This window comes from Bombus vosnesenskii, unplaced genomic scaffold (genome assembly GCF_011952255.1).
Source record: "Bombus vosnesenskii isolate JDL3184/JDL3185 unplaced genomic scaffold, Bvos_JDL3184-5_v1.1 scf7180000013621, whole genome shotgun sequence".
NCBI lineage: Eukaryota > Metazoa > Arthropoda > Insecta > Hymenoptera > Apidae > Bombus > Bombus vosnesenskii.
Genome location: NW_022883152.1, coordinates 103,110 through 110,807, shown reverse-complemented (window position 1 = coordinate 110,807; position 7,698 = coordinate 103,110).

Below are 7,698 nucleotides of genomic sequence, written 5' to 3'. Positions count from 1 at the left end.
TAAAATGTGGTATATGTATCCGAAATAAAATGCACAATTTACCCTTCCAAAATAACCGTAGTAAAGCACGCGAGATTTTAGAATTAGTACATACCGATTTAAATGGACCTCACAAAAATACCGGGTTTGATGGATTTAAATATTTCTTAACATTTATAGACGACTACAGTAAGTGCGCATTGATTTATACTTTGAAATCAAAAGATGAAGTTTACAATTGTTTCCTTGATTATATAAACAAAGTTGAAAATCTTACTGGTAAGAAGATAAAGAGATTAAGATGCGATAATGGAAAAGAATATATGAACAAAAACATGTACAATCTAACTAGGGAAAAGGGAATTGTCGTAGAACCATGCCCACTTTATGTTCACGAGTTAAATGAAACAGCTGAGCGCTACAATAGAACAATCATGAATTCCGCTAGATCCTTATTACATGATTCAAAGCTGAATATTAAATATTGGCCGGAAATAGTTAGAGCCGCGGCGTATTTAAAAAATACAACCATTACGAACACATATGAAAATAGAACACCATTTGAAGTATTTTTTAAAAGGAAACCGAATATAAATAATTTAAGATTGTACGGAAGTAGAGTTTTCGTAAGAATACCTAAAATCAAAAGAAATTCGAGATGGGACAAAAAAGCAGACACTGGGATACTTGTAGGTTATGAAAACATTGGATATAGGATCCTAGTTAATAATAAAATTATAATTACAAGGCACGTAGAATTTATTGGTGAAGATGATAATTTAGTAGGATTTTAAGGAGAAGATGGATCAGACAATGAAATAGAAAAGGATTTTGACGAACATTCGGATTCAAACGAAATTCATGAAAATGAAATAAATGACGAAAAGGTCGAGCAGATTGCAATAAAAGAGGAGAGAAATTTAAGTAACGAATCAGAAAGAAAACTTGAGGACACAGAAAATAATTTGAGAAGGTCAGGACGTGAAAGAACGAAACCTAAAACATATGGCCAAACGAGCTCATATTTCATGTATGTGAATGTAGTTAGCGCAGACAGTCCTCAAACCTATGAAGAAGCTTTAAGTGGAGATGGCAGCGGTTCATGAAAAAAAGCAATGGAACGAGAAATGAATAGTTTAATCAAAAATAAGACCTGGAAATTAGTAGAGAAACCAAAAGACAAAAAAGTATTAGACTTGAAATGGGTATATACGGATAAATCTGATAATCGTAAGAAAGCGCGACTAGTTGTTCGAGGCTTCCAACAAAAGGAAGTACTGGTAGATTTATACTCTCCAGTGGCAAAAATGCAAACGTTCAAGTTATTACTATCTTATTGTTGTCAATATGGTTTGACGATTATGCAAATGGATGTAGAAACAGCATTCCTAAACGAAACTATAAAATCGGAAGTATTTGTAAAACAACCTATAGGTCACGATGATAAAAGCGGGAAAGTATGTAAATTGCCAAAAGCGTTATATGGATTGCGTGAAAGTTCAAGAGCTTGGTATGAATGTTTCGACGAGTATATGAAAAAATTAGGATTTCAAAGGAGTAAGAGTGATTATTGTCTGTATATGAAGTATGAGAGCGATGATGTTATATATTTAATTCTATTCGTAGAGGACTTATTAATATGTGGAGAAAACAAAAGAAAAATCGATGAAATTAAAAACAAATTGTCAAACCAATTTGCGATGAAGGACTTAGGTGTAGTAAAGACTTACTTAGGAATAAACATTGAATACGATAATAAGAAGTGTGAGATGAAACTGGATCAAAGTAGTTATATAGAGTCATTAGCGAAACATTATAATATAGAAAACAGTAAATTATATTTTACACCAATGGAACAAAACTTAAGTTTAGAACCCGCACAATCAGCTTTAGACGATATAAGATATAGAAATCTCATAGGAGCTTTGTTATATATTAGTACTGGAACAAGATTAGACGTTAGCTATAGTGTAAATTATTTAAGTCGATTTCAAAACAGTTACAACGAGATACACTATAAATATGCATTGAGAATTTTGAAATACTTATATTTAACTAGGAAATTAAAATTAACTTATAAAAGAAATTTGAATGCTGAAGTTATTGATTGTTTTGTTGCTGCTGATTGGGCTGGAGATAAAGTAGATAGAAAATCCACTACGGGATTTATCATAAGATTTTTCGGAAACGCAATTTACTGGAAATCGAGAAAGCAAAGTGGCGTGACAAAATCATTAACAACCGCCGAGTATGTAGCTTTATCGGAAACTGTGAGCGAAATTAAATTTGTAAGAAAATTGTTGAAAGATTTCAAAATAATGATCGAGACACCAATAAAAATTTACAAAGAGAATTCTGGAACGATTGCGATATCAACATTTGGAAACTTAACAACAAATTTTAAATACTTTGAAGTTCACTTCCATTTTGTGAATGAAAGTTACGAAAATAAAGAGACTGACATTATAAAAGTAGATTCAGAAAATAATGTAGCTGATATTTTAACGAAGTCTCCTGGGAGAAACAAATTTGAAAATTTTAGGTTACTTTTAAGAATGATTTGAATGACTTATAAAAGAAAATGAATATGCAGCCCAAAAAATTAAGGAGGTGTGTTGAGATACGTATAATTTTCTGTGCTGGACTGGATTAAATGCGTAGTAGAGATACTTGTATGTGAGTGTGTGGAGGTATGCGTGTGCGCGGCGTCTCGAAAGCAGATGAATGTAAAGTATTCAATCGGTTAACAGTCGGGTATAGAAGAAAGTGCTGAGACGCGTGCAAGTGTGTATCGATGAATATATAAGAAATCGTCCATGAAATAAATATATTACTATTCTAATATTAATCCCAAGTATAAATTTAGTGTTCCTATAACATTATTTCGGCTTCCAAGATCCACAATTCTCAACAGAATAAATTATTCTGTTTGTAAATATTCATGATATATTTCTGATGTTCTGATGATTTTTTGTGTTTGATGTAAAATTGGTGCGCAAACTTGTGTTTCATAACTCACTTTAGTGCATTCGCTATCAGAATCGTTTAACAAAAAAAAAAAAACAATTGCAACGATAAGAAACATACATGGACCAGAGTCAAAAGCTTTGTAAAATTATTTGACACGCAATGGTTTACGTGTTCATATTGAGTTCATATTACAATGCTGTTCGTTTGCGTCGATTGCGAATTTGGAGAGTAGGAAGCGATCGTTAGTACAGACAGATCGATCGTAATCCGACGTTGAACTTCTGTATTCATCGCATAAATCTAGTTTATCTACCAAGCCGCGGTAACCTAAACTATCCTTCTCGTAGACCGGAAGTATCGGCAAACTTGCTATTGTTATTAGGCTCCCGAAACTCATCATGATCTCGAGCCGATGTAATTTTCACGACATGTCGAGTAGATACCCGCACTTTTGGCCGCTTGTACCGCTATTATCGCGCATCTACTTTCGAAATAGCTATTTCCGTATCGTTAAACAACACCCTCTCTTTATTTTCTAACCAGCCTCCCGGAGTCCCTATTTTCTTAAACTTCTAGGATCTCAATTTTCTCGCCACGATCCGAGTTATCGCAGCTTTACGTACGGAATCTGCAATTTTTTTGAAATCAAAATAAACCATATGGCCAGTCATTGGCCCCTTCTTCGTGTCTTTTAGCCTTTAATAGCATTAATAAATTTTCATTAAGTTTGAAAACTAATAAAGAGGAAGATCGATATCGAAATACTGTTTTTGTTTTTATTTAAAATTTTCACCTTTGGCATTTACCTCCATTCCCTCGTAACTTCAATTTCTCAATTACTTTCAAAACTGCCTGAACAAATACGAAGCAGAAAAAGAAGGGGGTCATTATATAACAGCTCCTAAACCTGGGGCGCCGGACCCGGACGGAATTCCGGACCGGATCTAGGGGGAAGTGATGGGCGTCATGGCTCCCAAACTTTGGCGCCTCTACACGAGATGTCTGAGAGAGGGAGTCTACCTCCGGGCATGGCGGGCGGCGAAGCTGGTCTTACTCCGTAAAGAGGGCCGACAGACGATTTCGCTGACAGACGATGAAGGCTGGCAAAGCCACGTTGCCGCAGCCAGGGAGGACCGTCGGGACAAGAGTCCCGCTTACGTGAGTCCTCTACGTACACCGCAGGGAAGGTCGCCGGGAGTGTAAGGCGTTTAAGTACAGTTACACTCTCTCTACGTGGCCTTGGGTAATAGCGCACCTACGATCCTGATGCCAAGGATGGGACCATCGGGATAAGTTCCCGGGTACTTTGTACCTTGAGGCCCCCGCTTACGTGAGTTCCACCTGTAACTGCCGAGCACAGCTAGCAGGACGCCGGCCGGCAGTGACCTGGCCGTACATCCACACGATAGACCCATCAATGACTAAGGATGGTACCACGGGGGTCGAGTAAAAGCCCGGAAGGAGTAACGACCCCTCAGCTCGACCAATTATGAGTTTGCAGTCGTGGTGCCGCTTCATCACCGTCCCAACGGACCACGACTAGTTTCTGTTTTAACCCGTTACGTTCATCCCTTTCTCCGACGATACATACAAACACTTGTCTTTTAACTTTTACTATCTGTTATATACATCGGCCAAAAAAAAGAACTACCACTACTACTACAAATAATAAAAGCGGGTGTAGTGACAAAGTAGTAACAAGAATGACTTTCCGTGCTCTGGATAGTCCAGAGAATGGCGAGTCATTGGTACTTGCCCTCTTCTATGGCAGTTTGCCGGGCCTCTTCGGCTCGGAACCTCTTCTTTCTTCGGGCGCAATGCCCGCTGAAACTTTCATGTAAGCTCCAGACTTTCAAAATCGCAAACCAAAAAATAAAGTATAAAGGTGAAATAAAAACATAAATCGCGGAAGCTGATCCAAGTGTACATGGATGAACAACGATCATATAGCGATCGCTGTCCTTTCGCATATGCATGCTCGAACAATATTAACGTTCGTTTCGAAAACCTGCGATCACGACCGCGAAATTAAAAAAATCGACGGGCAATGCCAGAGACGATGACATGTTCCATTCGTGCCAGCTTTACCGTCGATTATTCGAATGAAATTCCCCGAAACAGGTTGGTCACTCGAAAACACGTCTACCCGACCAGAGGTCCACCTCCACGGTTCTCACACATAACACCCGGGCGCAAGAGCCTACACTAGAGAGAACGTCCCGGGACGTCGCCGACACCCAAGCTGAACACACAGTATGCACACTCTAGGATACATACCTTTTTCCTGAAATCGACTGACGAAGGCTAGTAACCATAAAACGTGATAAAACACGTCTGAGGAAATGATATCGTTAAAATAAATATAAGTAAACTTGGAATTATAATTGTAATTTACAGCAATATTAACAGCGTGGTTACACTTAATCGTGTAGCTGATATTACCACGAATTGCGATTGTATTGATACATGATTTGAATTAATATATGTCTCCACATTTTTCGTATCTTAAGTTGTAGCGAATGAGAAAAACGACGCAATTCCACAGTGTTACGACCGTTCGCGGAGAGACGCGGTCGCAAGGAAAACGCGTCAGCGAGAGGCGTAAATTCTCGCTACGATTCGGTTAATCGACGCCGCGAAATAGTCGTTCCTCTGTTTCGGTCAAGATAACAGAGGTGGTTAAATGAATATGACACAGTATAGTAAGTTATATATCACCGTTTATTCTAACAACTCATAACGAAGGCAGTTACGCTGGTGCGTATGTACGAGATGAGTGAGTGACTGATCTACGGGTGTGTATACCCCGTCAAAAGATGTTGACTGTTCGAAGGATGTAAAATCAGTGATGTTCGGAGACGATGCCGTGGCGGAGGAAAGCTAAGGATGGGTGTGTCTAGCGCACGGGACCATCGGATTTGTTGGTGACGATTTTAGTTAAGAGAGTGAGGGAAATAGGCTTCGTTGTTAATTGGTTAAACGAAGGGTCTTAACCGCCCTCGAGAGATTATAGTCATTTATAGTCAATTATAGTCATCGTGCCCAATGTCTTTTTCCCATTCAAGTAGCACCTCGGCACGTGAACGAGATCCTGACAATGGGAACGGAAATTGTTAAATCGGGAAATCCTAATCTAAAAACATGATTAGTTCGTCTCATTTGTATTTAACGGACTAACGTTCTTTGATTTTACATTTTATTACTTCGTTTCGGATTATAATAACTCTGCTTTATTAATTTAATAAATTACTGAAATTTTAATATTAACAAAAAAAGTAGCATTAATTGAAAAAAAGACTAAGACTCGATGAAATAGAATAATTGTCTCTAAATGTATTACCAAGATAGAAATAATCTCCGGCAATCTCTTTGTCAAAACTCATTTCCGGAAATGCAGAAACAGTGTTCAAAATCATTGCTTTGTTTCAAATATCTGCCTGTCGCGAAATTTCTTCTTGCACATAAAATTTCACACATTCTAGTACGGAAAAAAAATGAATTTTAATTCATATTTTTAATTCTACTTACGTTTATTATATCTAAAGTCAAATAAAAGAATGTGACTTAATATTGTCACAAAATGTATGTATCGTGTATTGCATGTATCGTCATAATCATTGAGTGAAAATTGAATCTTTCATTCCAACGAAATCGGAGGACATCCGATTTCTCCGCTATAAAATGCTCAAACGAAATCGCTTCGGTATCTCTTATTTATACTAAAATTCATTGCTTAAGATTGAGTGTATTTATGTCATACAGGTATATTCGTCTAGATATTTGCCGTTTGCAAATATTTATGCCGAATACTATTCTGAATACTATCCTGAACTAATAAATAAAGATATGAAAAAAAATGTAACTACTCACGGATATAAAAAATACCCGCGGTCACTATGCACACAAAAAGTTCTAAATAATACAACCAGTCACCCGTGCCGATTCGGACCTTTCATCCTACGACATGATTGAGTGACCGGAGGAACAAAAATGCATGCGACTCACCATTAGAAGCGGAGAAACGGAATACGTTGCTGCACTATCTCAGCAAATATCATTTCAAAGACTAACATCAGGTAGGAACTGTCGAAAATCCAATGGTGGAAATGGAGGTTGTGAAAAATCTGTTACAAAACAAAATAGGATAAATGATCGCTGATTATTTGGAAAGTTGGAGATGAAAAATGGAAATTTATTACATTTGTAACTTTTGTAATAATAAAGATTGAAATTCTAATAAACATCCATAAATGTAAAAACTGAAACTCTAATAAAAAAAACTTTAAATCCAGAAATCAAGAATCTAATGATTTTTAAATATATTAGTCATTTGTTTTATAATTTGGTATTAAAACTCTTTTTATTTTAATAGAAGAATAATCTTAGGAAACCCTGACCTTTTTTTTATACGTGGAAAAATCCTCATGGACATCTCCCAGCTTGGATGCGGCGGGGTAGTGTTCGGGGTAGTGTACTTTACCGACTAAAACTCCACGGTGGACCGCCCTACGCTCAGCTGGAATGCCCAGGAACCAGAAAATTTTCGTTTTACTGCCGGAGCAGTCTACTGTCTTCTCCTTTCTAAGGGAGTCGTTCCTTGATTAGTTCGGGCATTGGGAGAGATTACCCCTCTCTACGCTGTCCCATGGGCCGTCGTGCAAGTCTGAGAATGTTCAGATTCTCCTCGGCGTGTCGGCCTGTATGACCACCTAGGAAGGCGTAGGGCCGTCCTCCGGCGCGGAACCCTGC